Raw genomic sequence first — 14,137 nt, forward strand, 5'->3', positions numbered from 1 at the left:
AACACTCTCCCTCCATAAAAACCCACCTGGAGGGCATCAGGGATGTCAAAGAAGGCTGGGCTATAAGCAAAAGCAAGCACAGGGGGCCTGGGCGGTTTCCCTCCCCATGATGTGCATCGCCGGGCAGGAGCAGCTCCGCGTGGCTTGCTGTGCCCGGGGGCCAAGGCAGCCTTCAGTGGCACCGGCAACCCGCCTCTGGAGGCGCCTCTTTCTTTCCCATTGCCTTGCCCAGCAGCGCTGCCGCCGCCTAAACCAAATCCCAGCGCCGCTGCTCTTGGGAAGGTACGATTCTTCCAGCCACTGAATGGGACCATTACTCTTCCCGGCAGTTTCCTGACAGGCCTTGCCATGTTCCACGAGAGTCTGTGGGAATCCCCTGGCATGGGCGTGGCCAAAATTTTATGGGGCGGGGGGGAGAGAACAGAGTTATCTGTGACGCAATTGGTCAGTTAGTGACGTGTTTTTATTTATTTACTTGACTGCGGGGCCCCTGCTGACTGTCCTCCCCTGGTGCGTGGAAGTGGCACGCGAGGAGCGCAGCGAAGGAGGCTGCCTGCCTTCCCCCTCCTTCTTTCCCCTCTTTCTGCAGTGCAGCTGCGCTGCCTCGACTTGCTGCTCCCCCTGCAGCTCGCGGCGTGAATCTGGAAGTCCCCCGACCCCGACGACGAGCGCCCTCGCCGGCCGGCCTCCTCCTGCCGTCGCCGCTCGCACACTTGGCCCGAGGCGCGGAGGCTCTGCGGGAGAGGCGGCTGCTCGCGGCTCCTAGTCCGCAAACGCCGCGGGATCCGCCGTCGAGATTCCTCCGGAAGGTAGGACCTGGCTCCCTTCATCTCCGCGAGGAAGGTTGTGGGAATGAGCGAGCAGGCGGTTGCGGGAGGGCGAGCTGGAGGAGGCTTCCGCGGAAGTTGGGGGTGGTGCGTGGCGTGCGCCTCTTGATCTCCGTGCCAGGCTGCCACCTCAGCCTGAATTCCTGCCGCCCAAGGGCGAAAAGAAGGCTCTGGCCCGGCGGGCGCAGAAGGACGCCGCTCTTGGCACGGGCGGCCACGGGTGCGCGTCTGAAGCGGAATCCACGAGTTGCCTAGAGGTTGCTAAGACTTCCAGGAGTTACAGAACGGCTCCCAAGTGAAGGAAAGAGGCTGGGATTTTTGTTGCAACCACATTAATATGCCGACAGTTAAGTGGATTCCTCCCCCCCCCAAAAAAAATGCTTTTTGGGTTGAGTTGTGATGATTTGGTTGCCCCTCCACAGCTGGAATAATAATAATAATAATAATAATAATAATAATAATAATAATAATAATAATAATAATAATAATAAAATAAATATTATAATTTATACCCCACCCATCCGGCTGAGTTTCTCCAGCCACTCTGGGCAGCTTCCAACAGAACATTAAAATGCAATAATCTATTAAACATTCAAAGCTTCCCTATACTGGGCTGCCTTTAGATGCTTTCTAAAAATGATATAGTAGTTTATCTGTGTGACAGCTAATGGGAGGGTGTTGCGTGTTGCACAGGGTGGGCACCACTACCAAGAAGGCCATCTGATAAAACATCAAACATTAAAAAACTTCCCTAAACAGGGCTGCCTTAGATGTCTTCTGAAAGTCAGATCTTTCCTTGACATCTGATGGGAGGGTGTTCCACAGGGTGGGTGCCACTACCGAGAAGGCCCTCTGCCTGTTTCCCTGTAACTTCGCTCCTTGCAGCAAGGGAACCGTCAGGAGGCAATCAGCGCTGGACCCCAGTGTCTGGGTTGAACGATGGGGGTGGAGACGCTCCTTCAGGTACAATGGGCCGAAGCCGTTTAGGGCTTCAAAGGTCAGCACCAACACTTTGAATTGTGCTTGGAAATGTACTGGGAGCCAATGTAGGTCTTTCAGGACCACTGTTATATGGTCTCGGCGGCTGCTCCCAGTCACCAGTCTAGCTGCCGCATTCTGGATTAGTTGCAGTTTCCGGGTCACCTTCAAAGGTAGCCCCACGTAGAGCGCATTGCAGTAGTCCAAGTGGGAGATAACTAGAGCATGCACCAGTCTGCGGGCAGGTAGGGTCTCAGCCTGCATACCAGATGGAGCTGATAGACAGCTGCCCTGGACACAGAATTAACCTGTGGCTCCATGGACAGCTGTGAGTCCAAAATGACTCCCAGGCTGCGCACCTGGTCCTTCAGGGGTACAGTTACCCCTTTCTGGACCAGGGAGTCCTCCACACCAGCCCCCCCCATCCCCCCAGAACAGTTCTTCTGTCTTGTCAGGATTCAACCTCAATCTGCCCTATAGAGAATGTAGGGAGAAGTGAAGTAACCCTGACAGGATTTAATATAAATTAAAGAGGCACTTGTCTGTCTTCCCTTTCCTTCTCTTGTCCTTATTTCGTCCTCCAGGAGAGTCTGTGGCTCTGCAGAGGCTGCTGCACTACAATTCCCATGATTCCATACCACTGACCAGGCTGCCTGCAAGGGATGGTTGTCTGAAGGGCCACATTCAGCCCGATTTAGCCTGCTGTCTATTTTCTGCTTGCAAGTGTAACTAAATTAGGAAAACAGGAGTGGGGGGGGGTCACAGCAGGGTGTTGGAAAATGTAGCATGAAAACATAGATCTCCTGACAGCTGTATGGCAAGTGGAAGGTGTTTTATTTGACAGGCATATGAGCTTTGAAGAAAATTGTATTTTGTAGGTGCAGCAAATGGAACTGCACCTCAGGGCTGTTTTCCAGCTACCAAAGCGTATTAGGGTTTGGGAACAAACTAGAAAATATTTAAACTGAACATTAAAACATGTTATTTTTCCAGCTGTGGGAAATTGTGGGTCTGTGCTAGGCAGAACTTGCACATATGATTGGGTATATTGGAACCAGCCAGACCTATGCTTAGATCAGATTATTTATTTATTTGGGCATTTATTTCCTGCCCTTCTAGTGTAAATATACCAAGCAGGGTGGCTGATGACATATCAAAATTGCAAGTGCATTAAAATAGTAGAAAACCACAGCAGCTAATCCCCATGACGGGGTGAGCTCCTGTTGCTCGGTCCCAGCTCCTGCCAACCTAGCAGTTCAAAAGCACGTCAAAGTGCAAGTAGATAAATAGGTAAGGTAAACAGCATTTCCGTGCACTGCTCTGGTTCTCCAGAAGCGGCTTTGTCATGCTGGCCACATGACCTGGAAGCTGTACGCTGGCTCCCTCGGCCAATAACGCGAGATGAGCGCCACAACCCCAGAGTCGATCACGACTGGACCTAATGGCCAGGGGTCCCTTTACCTTTCACAGCAGCTAAAAAATCCTAAAGATGTTGGGCTGGATTCAGCTAACCTGGTGCACCAGCAGAAGGCAGCTCACAGACTCGCACTGCTGCAGTGATCCTCCTGCTTCTCCCAAATCTGCTCTGGAGTGTTGGGAGAACCCACAGAACATTTCACAGGGGGAGAGGGAAAATTGTGCCGTCTGGCAAGCAGAGATACTGTACTAGACTAGAGCTGACGGAATGGCTGTACTAATGTGATGTTGAATCCTACCCATTGTTCCAGGGGTTATGTTAAGGCTTGGAAATTGCATATAGCCAAATCCTTGGAGCCGGCCTGTGGCTAGTGGGTGGGTGTGGGGAGAGAGCATCTCCAGCACTCCCAGAGCTGGTCTTGCCCAGCACGCAGGGCCTGGAGCTTCAAAGCCCATGGGTAACCATGAGTGGACCCAGCGTGTGAAGAGCTTTTCAACGCTTCGCCTTGCTTGGGGCTTGACTTTCACAGTTTCAACCAGCCATCCTTCGCCCGTGTACGGTTGAAATCACCCAAGTCACATGTGTGTAAAATGAGAGTTTACTGCAATAAAGGAGGTGTTGGCAGCAGCATTAATGGCTATCTAGAGCACAGGCAGTGCATTGTCAAGGTGAAAGCAAAGGGAAGAACAGAGGCCTTGCAGGCCTGTTGCACCTCTAAGAAGAACAGCCACCTCAAACTCCCACCCTATATCACCTCAGTGTATGCACAAATCAGAATCCTCTTCTGCCTCCTTTGTCAAAGTGCCCACACTAGGTGCTCTTCAGTCTGTTCTTGAAATGCTCCAAGGAATGAGATTCACCTTCATTCCCAATTAACCATTTATTTCACTGGTTAATTGGTTAATTTCACTTAAAATATTTCCTCAGTTGCCCCTTTCCTTTTATTTAAATGCATCATTGCTTGTTTTGTGCCTTCCGGACTTTATGAGGAGTAATTCATACTTTTATTTTTTGCTGACGTCTGTCCATGTGCTCCCTTGTGGGGGTTTTCCTCTTCCTGGGCTGTTTATAATACAGTGGTACCTCTGGTTAAGAACTTAGTTCCTTCTGGAGGTCCGTTCTTAACCTGAAACTGTTCTTAACCTGAAGCACCACTTTAGCTAATGGGGCCTCCTGCTGCTGCCGTGCCACCAGAGCACAATTTCTGTTCTCACCCTGAAGCAAAGTTCTTAACCCGAGGTACTACTTCCTGGTTCAGGGGCGTAGCCAGGATGAAAATCAGGGGGGGCAAGGGGCGGGGGCCAAGGGGCGGGGCCACATCGGAGCAGCCCGATTTCGGGCTGCTCCGACTCCTTCCTCCCCCTCCGCAATCGGCAGGGACAAGGTGGAGCCAGGATCAGCCCGAAATCGGGCTGCTCCGACTCCCTCCTCCCCCTCCGCGATCGGAAGGGACGAGGAGGAGCCAGGATCAGCCCGAAATCGGGCTGCTCCGACTCCCTCCTCCCCCTCCGCGATCGGCAGGGACGAGGGGGAGCCAGGATCAGCCCGAAATCGGGCTGCTCCGACTCCCTCCTCCCCCTCCGCGATTGGCAGGGACGAGGGGGAGCCAGGATCAGCCCGAAATCGGGCTGCTCCGACTCCCTCCTCCCCCTCCGCGATCGGAAGGGATGAGGAGGAGCCAGGATCAGCCCGAAATCGGGCTGCTCCGACTCCCTCCTCCCCCTCCGCGATCGGCAGGGACGAGGGGGAGCCAGGATCAGCCCGAAATCGGGCTGCTCCGATCCCCTCCTCCCCCTCTGCAATCGCTGGGGCAGGTGGAGGGAAAGCCCCAGAGCCGCGCAAAGCAGTTGCCTGGCTTTCCCTCTGCCCGCCCCACAGCCAGCCGGCTAGAAGGGACGTCTCCCTTCTCCCTTGCTGGCTGTGGGGCGGAGGGAGGGAAAGCCAGCCAAACGCTTTGCGCGGCTCTGGTGCTTTCCCTCCGCCCGCCCCACAGCCAGCCAGGGAGAAGGGAGACGGCACTGGGCGGGCAGTGGGGCAGGCTGGCCAGCGGCCCTGCTTCTAGGGGGGGCAATTGCCCCCTCCTGCCCCCCTGCCTACGCCCATGTCCTGGTTAGCGGAGTCTGTAACCTGAAGCGTTTGTAACCTGAGGTACCACTGTAATCTCCTTCAACTTTTCCTTTCTAGAGTGGGCTTTCTGGTGCTCTTTATCTTTCTAACCCTCCTCAGAATTCCTTCCAGCTTGTCAACTTAGCAAAGGCACTTCTGTTTGCTCAGAGGGTCATGGGATGCTCTGAAACGGGAGCAATTTTGATGGTTGCTCTGCAGCAAATTGGCTTTTGATCTAAAGTCAGGAGATTCGTAGATTTTGTCTGAAAAACTCCTGAGATGCGCCCCCCCTTTCTGCTTCCCACCTTCTACTAAAGAACAGGCATAGGGCAGCCGATGCCACAAGCTTGCAAGGGGCTAAATTTTAAGTAAGGGCGGCTATTGTTTTGTCAGAAGCCCTGCAGGGCCAGGAGTCCCCAACCATTCATATAAGACCATCCTTCAAGGGGTGGGGATCTATTTCCTTCTGAGTAGCCTTCGGGGGGGGCAGGAGCAGAGGCAGAAATGGGCAGCACAATCCATGTATTTTCCTCCTTTGTACAGGAGGCTAGTTTCTGCAAATGCTCACCCAGCCCCGACCAACTTCTGTCCAGGCAAAAGAGGCACCGTCAGAATTACCAGAGCACATTCCAGCTAGGCAGAAACACACCAAGGGGGTGGGCAGCAGCAGGAGGTGCATCTGCTGAGAGTCTGTTTCAACTTTCTACCAAACCATGTAAAGCTTTCTCCTGCACTTAATAATGATAATAATAATTTATTATTTCTACTCTCCCCATCTGGCTGGGTTTACCCGGTCACTCTGGGCGGCTTTCAACAGAACATTAAAAACAGAATAAAACTTCCAACATTAAAAAATTCCCTAAACAGAGCTGCCTTCAGATGTCTTCTAAAAGTTGGATAGTTGTTTATTTCCTTGACATCTGATGGGAGGCCATTCCACAGGGCAGGCGCCACCACCGAGAAGAGAGGGCCTCTGCCTGGTTCCCTGCAACTTGGCTTCTCGCAGCGAGGGAACCGCCAGAAGGCCCTCGGCACTGGACCTCAGTGTCCAGGCAGAACAATGGGGGTGGTGACGCTCTTTTAGGTATACTGGGCTGAGGCCGTTTAGGGCTTTAAAGGTCAGCACCAACACTTTGGATTCTGCTCAGAAACATACTGGGAGCCAATGTAGGTCTTTCAAGACCAGTGTTATGTGGTCCCAGCGGCCGCTCCCAGTCACCAGTCTAGCTGCCGCATTCTGGATTAGTTGTAGTTTCCGGGTCACCTTCAAAGGTAGCCCCACGTAGAGCACATTGCAGTAGTCCAAGCGGGAGATAACCAGAGCATGCACCACTCTGGTGAGACAGTCTGCAGGCAGGTAGGGTCTCAGCCTGTGTACCGGATGGAGCTGGTAGACAACTGCCCTGGACACAGATTGACCTGCGCCTCCATGGACAGCTGTGAGTCCAAAATGACTCCCAGGCTGCGCACCTGGTCCTTCAGGGGCACAGTTACCCCATTCAGGACCAGGGAGTCCCCCACACCCGCCCGCCCCCTGTCCCCCCAAAACAGTACTTCTGTCTTGTCAGGATTCAACCTCAATCCATTAGCCACCATCCATCCTCCAATTGCCTCCAGGCACTCACACAGGACCTTCACCGCCTTCACTGGTTCCGATTTAAAAGAGAGGTAGAGCTTGGTATCATCTGCATACTGATGAACACCCAGCCCAAACCCCCTGATGTTCTCTCCCAGCGGCTGCATGTAGATGTTAAAAATCATGGGGGAGAGGATGGAACCCTGAGGCACCCCACAAGTGAGAGCTTAGGGGTCTGAATACTCATCCTCCGACACCACTTTCTGGACACGGCCCAGGAGGAAGGAGCGGAACCACTGTATAATCGTGCCCCCAGCTCCTCTAGACATTCCAGAAGGATTCCTTGGTCGATGGTATCAAAGGCCGCTGAGAGATCCAGAACTAGGAAACAGCTCTCACCTTTGTCCTTGGCTTGCCGAAGATCATCGACCAGTGCGACCAAGGCAGTTTCAGTCCCATGATGAGGCCCAAATCCTGATTGGAAGTGATCCAAATGGTCCGCATCCTCCAGACGTGGTTGAAGTTATTCAGCAACCACCCGCTCAATCACCTTGCCCAAGAATGGAAGATTTGAGACTGGGTAATAGTTGGCCATATTGGCCGGGTCTAAAGCTGTTTTTCAAAGAAGTGGTTTAATGATTGCCTCTTTCAGTGGGTCTGGGAAGGCTCCCTCACAGAGAGAAGCATTCACCACTCTGCGGAGCCCGTTACCCAGCCTTTCCAGGCTTGCTTTTATGAGCCAGGATGGGCAAGGGTCAAGGAGACAGGTGGTCAGTTTCACTAGTCCAAGCAGCCTGTCCACATCCTCGGAGGTAACTTGTTTTCCGGTTGTCCGACTGGCTTTCAGCATGTCTTTTGTGAGGTCCCCACTTATCCCGTATCACATCCCTCACCCACTCAGCCGGTTTTTCTATTCAGCGTATCTGTCTTCATCCGGTCCACTCACCACAGTTCTTCTTGCTCACAGCTTCTCCTTTCTTGTTTGCTGATCTTCCTTTCTTTGTTCTTCCTACCGTATGTTTCCTGTTTCTTAGGGCCCACTCTTTCCTCTGCTCCCTCATCCTGCCTCTGGACTCGCTGCCACTTTGATCAGGAGCCCTTAGAAGTTGTTGGACTACAGCAGCCATCATTCCTGGCCATTGGTGATGCTGGCTGGGGCTGAAGGGAGCAAGAGGAAACAACGCCTGGAAGGTGCCCTGTTGGCCAGCCCTGGATTAGTTTGTTTCATCCTGGGCTCTCCTTTTTCTAGAACTTCGTCGTAAGGAGAGCAAATCCCATCATTTCTCACCATTGGACATGCTGGGATGCAAGGGAGTTGTAGTCCAGCAATATTATAGTTGTTATTATTATTATTTATTCAACTTATACATCGCCCTATACCCAGAGGTCTCGGGGCAGTTCACAACAAGACCACAACATATAAAATCAAATATCTGAAGGGCCGCCATTTCCCCTCCCCTCTTCAACACCTTGTGTGAGGTTTTCCTAGCCATACTCACTGGCTGCAGGCACACCATACCTTAAAGCACGCACACACCTGAGTCTTGGGAGCTGTTGTTACACCTCACCATTCCCAGAACCCTTAGCAAACTACAGTTTCCAGGTTTCTCTTTTGGGGGTTGGGGTGGGGTGCTTTAAATGTATGATATATACGCAACCATGTTTTACTATTATTTAGATGCAGCCCTGTTTGGAAACATGCTGTTTGCAGTTTCCCTCCTCACTAGTTCTGCGCTATTTTTCTAGGGAAAGAGGTACCAAAACGCCTCCCTTGTTCCTGAGAGGTGCTGGAACTGAGTTCTTGCAAGTTCTGGCTGAAAAAGAGCCCTGCCAGTAATGATCAGTTTGTGAACATGATGTGAACTGATACCCCAGCAGCTCAGGTGGTGAGGGCTGGTTGGTAGGGGGTTTGCAGACAGACAGGCAAGCAAATGGCAGTTTTCAGTCCCTTGTTTAGTCCATTATTAGATTAGGTGTATTCCGGGAAGGGCCTATGGCTCAGCTGCAGAGCATGAGCTCTTTTCTCTGAGAAGAAGCAAGACTTTCCCTTTTCTCCCAAGGAACATGCATTATTTGTAAAGATAACATTTACAATGCTGCTGCAAGCAGCTGTCTTTAGAGCAGGCATCTCACTCTATGCCAGCTGGTTAGTGCGTATAACCAGTCTAGGCCCGTTGTCCTTGACCTCAGCCACATGCACACCACACGTCTCTCTCCAAAAGAGAGGGTGTACTGTTCCCCCCAAGCCCCTGCTTTGTGAAGCACATCCTCCCTTGACATCTCCACTAGATGCAGCTAGCCAGGAAAGGACTCTGCAGCCTGGAGAGCTGCTGTCTGTCTGCGTAGATAGTGCTAGCCATGGGGGAACTGAGTTGCTGTAAAGCAGATTTGTATTCTTGGGTATTTGACCGCCCTATCCCTCAGTTTGTTGTCCAAGGTAGAGAGATATTTTGCAGAGGAGACACCCAGTCTGAAGCCAAAGGGGGCAGTTGCTAACACTGATCAAGGATAAACATTAGCTGTGCAATCTGGGGGTGGGGTGGGGAACATTTGGGTGGGGAATGGAAATGTTTACATGGAAAGCAGAAAGGAACAACAGAATTGGCTGCAACAAGTAATGAAATCCAGATCGCCCCCACCCTGCAAGAAAGGGCCATGCCAGCATCTCCCCAGAGGGAGCCAGAAACTTTGCAAAAGAAAGATAAGTAGGTTGGGGTGAGTAATGCTGTGGCTGGAGGCATGTTTATTGGCACCTGGTTCTTGGGGAGACACCCCCCCCCTTCATAGCGGTTTGGAGAGGGGGAATGAGGGTTGGTTCTCAGGATGGTGGGACGTGGCACACTTGCAGGGACTGGGGGTGGGAATGGATTTGGCACCTAGTAATACACGGCACAGCTGCCCAAAGCCTCTCTAAGTAGGAGAGCCACATTGCAAAAATCTTCACGCAGCTCAGAATCGAAAACACAGGCAGCCGTGCTGTCGCTGCTCCCCTCCTCCCAGGCCCACTTTCCAGCAGTTCCTGCTGCTCTTTCTGAGAGTGTTTGGGCTCTCTGTCCAAGGCTGCTGTCTCTGAATCCCACTTGCTGGATTACGAGTGAGGAAAGGGCTCTTGCTCTCAGGCCCGGCTTGTGGCTTCTAGCATGCATCTGGTTAGCGACTAGGAGAATGGGATGCTGGATCAGACACAGCTTTGGTTTGTTTTAGCAGGGCTTTGCTTATAAGATCCTCAAATCCTAAGGACAGAGGGCAGCTCTCTGGTCAAGGACATCTGGGTGTAAGGTCTGCCTTTGACAGTGTCCCAGTGGGTAACTTGGGGGCAAATCACTATATCTGCATAAGTCCCCACATACATGCAGAATTATTCCATTTGTTTCATAGGTTAGGTGAAGTGGAATAAAAATTATAAAGCACTAGCTGTTGCTGTGGCTGAGGCTAAGAATGGACGTGTGTTTCGTCTGTAGATAAGACACAGATAAGGGGGTTGTAGTGAAAGTAGAGAAGGTACCCATGGCCCCCCATTTCATGGTCCCCCAAGGGCGTTGTGGTAAATCCCCCCACCCCGTCCCAACCCATTGAGGGTCCCCGAAAGCCATGGGTCTCCTGCACTCTCTGCCAGCGTTCCCCCCCTGCCCCCCGCATACCTCATGGTCCCAGCGGGACCTGGTGGGCCAGGGGGCAGGATCCGGCCGTCGCCCTTGGAGCATGAGTCGCCGTGGTGGCAGTTCCAGCATGCTGAGTTTGCTGATGTCAGGATCCGGCCCCCGCCCTCGGAGAAGGAGTTGCCAGGTAATCGCTCCCAACAGCCTCTGTTGTGTGATGCATGTAGTATAGCGTCTGTCACATCGATGCCCAATAGATGGCGCTGTGTGGAGTTGTGTTTTCGAAAAACAGTTTTACCTGCCACAGGTGAGACATTTGTCTACACAAAGTGTATGCAAACACTCACATATTCGCATGTGATGTTGTCTCCAAATTTCAACGCACGTTCAATCGGTTTTGGAGAAAAGTGGAGACACACAAACATGGACATTTTACATTTATATATATATATATATATATATATATATATATATATATATATAGATGCTGACACGTCAGAGTGCCAAATAATGCAGCAAAATACTTTAAAGACTGGCAAGTGTATTATGGCATAAGCTTTTGCAGACCACCCCACTGGAAATAATGAGCTGGAAGCATTGTTTTTCAGAAATAGTTCCTTTTTTGCATTGTCAGTCTGAAGCAAAGCTGGCAATGCAAAAGATCCTCTCCTGCCAGTGGCTTGAGCTGCACCAGCAAAAGCAGGAGGGGGAATATTTTGGGTCACCTGATGATTGACACTCACCTACAGGGATGCGGGAGGTCTGGGTCCAGCTTGCTAGCCAGATCCTATTCCAGACCTCACCCCTAAGTTTGGAGAATCACCAGGATAACAGGAAATACCCTTGTCTTGAGAGACTTTGGAGATCCATCATCTTTCAGGGAATATTGGGTTAGAAGGATTAAAAGTCTAACCTGCTAGTATAATACTGTTACTTTATTCCACCTTCAGAAGTAACCAAGCAGAGAAGTATTGCTCAGTTGGAAGAGCTCTGCACTTCTCTTCCATTTTTCAGTTAATCATGCATTCTATGTGTGTGGGCAAGCAAGCAACCTTCTAAAAACTTTGTTGCCATGATATTTGAGGTCTTGTTTAGAAGGCAAGAGCTGGGCCAAGAAAACAAGCCATAGCATATTTGCTCCTGGCAGTTTTGCCCATCCACAATACTTATTTGAGGTGTGTCCGTTGCTTGGCCGGAGAACTGCATTGCAAAATTTAGAGAAGTGCAAATGTCAAAGGTATTTTGGTTTGTGTAATGTTTGAAGAAGTGCAATTTAGGTAGGTATGCATTAAAATGTGAACCAAATCGAATGCTCCCCTAATTGAATTGTAACCCAATCCCGGCCTCGTTATGCCATTGTATGCACTGAGTGAGGGGCAGCATCGCTACATGGGTGGACAGAGAAGTTACCCGAATAGGAAATTGCACCTTAATAGCATCTTTAAGCAAGAGTGGTTGCTTAACAACAATAGCTAATAGTATATTTAAGGAACATAGCTCTTAGCCCCCTCACTTTCACTGCTGCCGCCCATATAATTTCTTGTTTGTCACCCTGTGGACATCTCCCTCCTATTTGTAGTCAGCTGAAAAAGCAAGAGGAACAAAGATCAGCTGGTAGTTCGAGGCTCTTTTCTCTCTCCTCGGCAGAAACCTCAACTTCTCCTCCCACCCATCTTCTTCCTCTTCTATCTCAAAATTCAGTTTTGTTGGTTCAGCAGTCTTCTTTCCCGTAGTTGTTGCATTTCCTTCAGGGTTGCAGTTCTCCTCTGTCATTTCCAGAATTTCCCCTAAAATCAAGTCACAGCATGCGTCTTCTTCTAGTCCTTCCCCTGATTCTTCTTCCTCTTCTTCCTCCCTGTATTCATATGGATCATCCATTTCAAAATTCAGTTCTATTAATTCATCAATCCTCTCATCCATGCTTGTTGCAACACCTTTAGGATTGCGAATTTCCTCTGTCATTTCCAGAATTGTTGTCAAAATCAAGTCCCACTGTGTACCATTCTTCTCACAGTCCAGAACCTTCTCTTCCTTCCTGTTGATGCTTTCCACCTCCATAATTGTGGCAGAGCAGGAAGTGGTATTGTTGTTGTCCTAGGTGGAATCTTCTTTCTTGTAGCTTGAATCCATTGCTCTGTTTCTGCTTCTCTGGAGCAGCAGAAAACAACCCTTCACCCTCTTCTATATGACATCCTTTTATATATTTGAACATGGCTATTATATCACCCCTTAACCTTCTCTTCTCCAGGCTAAACATACCCAGCTCCCTAAGCCGTTCCTCATAAGGCATCATTTCCAGGCCTTTGACCATTTTGGTTGCCCTCTTCTGGACACGTTCCAGCTTGTCAGTATCCTTCTTGAACTGTAGTGCCCAGAACTGGACACAGTACTCCAGGTGGGGTCTGACCAGAGCAGAATACAGTGGTACTATTACTTCCCTTGATCTAGATGCTATACCCCTATTGATGCAGCCCAGAATTGCATTGGCTTTTTAGCTGCTGCATCACACTGCTGACTCATGTCAAGTTTGTGGTCTACCAAGACTCCTAGATCCTTTTCACATGTACTGCTCTCAAGCCAGGTGTCACCCATCCTGTATTTGTGCCTTTCATTTTTTTTGCCCAAGTCTAGTACTTTACATTTCTCCTTGTTAAAATTCCTTGTAGCAGGCAGGACAGGAACAGCACCAGGTTTGGCACTGCAGGTTTTGCCACCCTGTTTGTTAGTCCTCCCCAGCCGCCCACTAGATTTCTCAAAAGAGGCACTCCAAGGTTCAGTCTTCAGATTGTTGAATTGTTGGCAGAATCCAGACGGGGAGCAACATGCAGATGCTGCAGCCATCAACCTGGTTTTATACAATTTCTCGGCCAGTTTAAATTGGTTGTGCAGAGTGTTGTGTTCACATGTGCTGGAGCTGGAAAGTGGGTTCAAGTGCTGCCTGAAGAGGCCTGAAGAGAGGCTGAGGCTGCAATCCTATACCCACTTACTGTACTTGGGAGTAAGCTCTACTGAACTCAGTGGAACTTACTTTTGAGTAGACAGATATAAGATTGTGGTGTAGGCCCTACTAGGACACACTTCATTTCCTTCATGTTGTTGTTCATCATCATCTTTGTTTGCCACCCATCTGACTGGGTTCCCCCAGCCACTCTGGGCAGTTCCCAACAAACAAAATAGTGAAAACACAATGCAACATGACACACCAAAAGCTTCCCTGCACAGGGCTGCTTTTAGATGTCTTCTAAAATTTGTATAGTTCTTTATCTCTTTAACATCTGATGGGAGGGCGTTCCATAGGGCAGGCCGAGAAGGCCCTCTGCCTGGTTCCCTATAACCTCACTTCTCACAGGGAGGGAACCGCCAGAAGGCCCTTGGAGCTGGACCTCAGTGTCCAGGCTGAATGATGGGGGTGGAGACGCTTCTTCAGGTCTGCAGGACCGAGGCTGTTTAGGGCTTTTAAAGGCCAGCACCAATACTTTGAATAGCCTTCCTCCAAGGCGACCTCCAGACCTCCAACTGCCATGCTCGCTGTCTGTTAGTGCATCAGTAACAGCAGCATGCCAGATCATATTCCCAGCAGGTGGTTTCTCCCTTTTCTTTTCCTGCTCAGGCATGCTGCCCTTGCCACCTTCCA

At 50.5% G+C, this 14,137-nt stretch overlaps 1 protein-coding gene across 3 annotated transcripts in view; it reads left to right on the forward strand.

Annotated features, from left to right (window-relative positions):
• Positions 1-300: 300 nt before the first annotated feature.
• The window catches only part of SORBS3 (sorbin and SH3 domain containing 3), a 69,710-nt gene continuing 55,873 nt past the window's right edge, over positions 301-14,137 (forward strand). For 2 of the 3 annotated variants that reach the window (XM_035138896.3, XM_088657773.1), the window contains exon 1: positions 301-809. The gene's annotated coding sequence lies outside the window, so the exon portion shown is untranslated. Of the gene's footprint in view, positions 810-7,938; positions 8,096-14,137 lie in introns of all 3 variants that reach the window. The other variant, XM_088657772.1, reaches the window with a different exon arrangement.

This window comes from Zootoca vivipara, chromosome 14 (genome assembly GCF_965207765.1).
Source record: "Zootoca vivipara chromosome 14, rZooViv2.hap1.1, whole genome shotgun sequence".
Classification (NCBI taxonomy): Eukaryota; Metazoa; Chordata; class Lepidosauria; order Squamata; family Lacertidae; genus Zootoca; species Zootoca vivipara.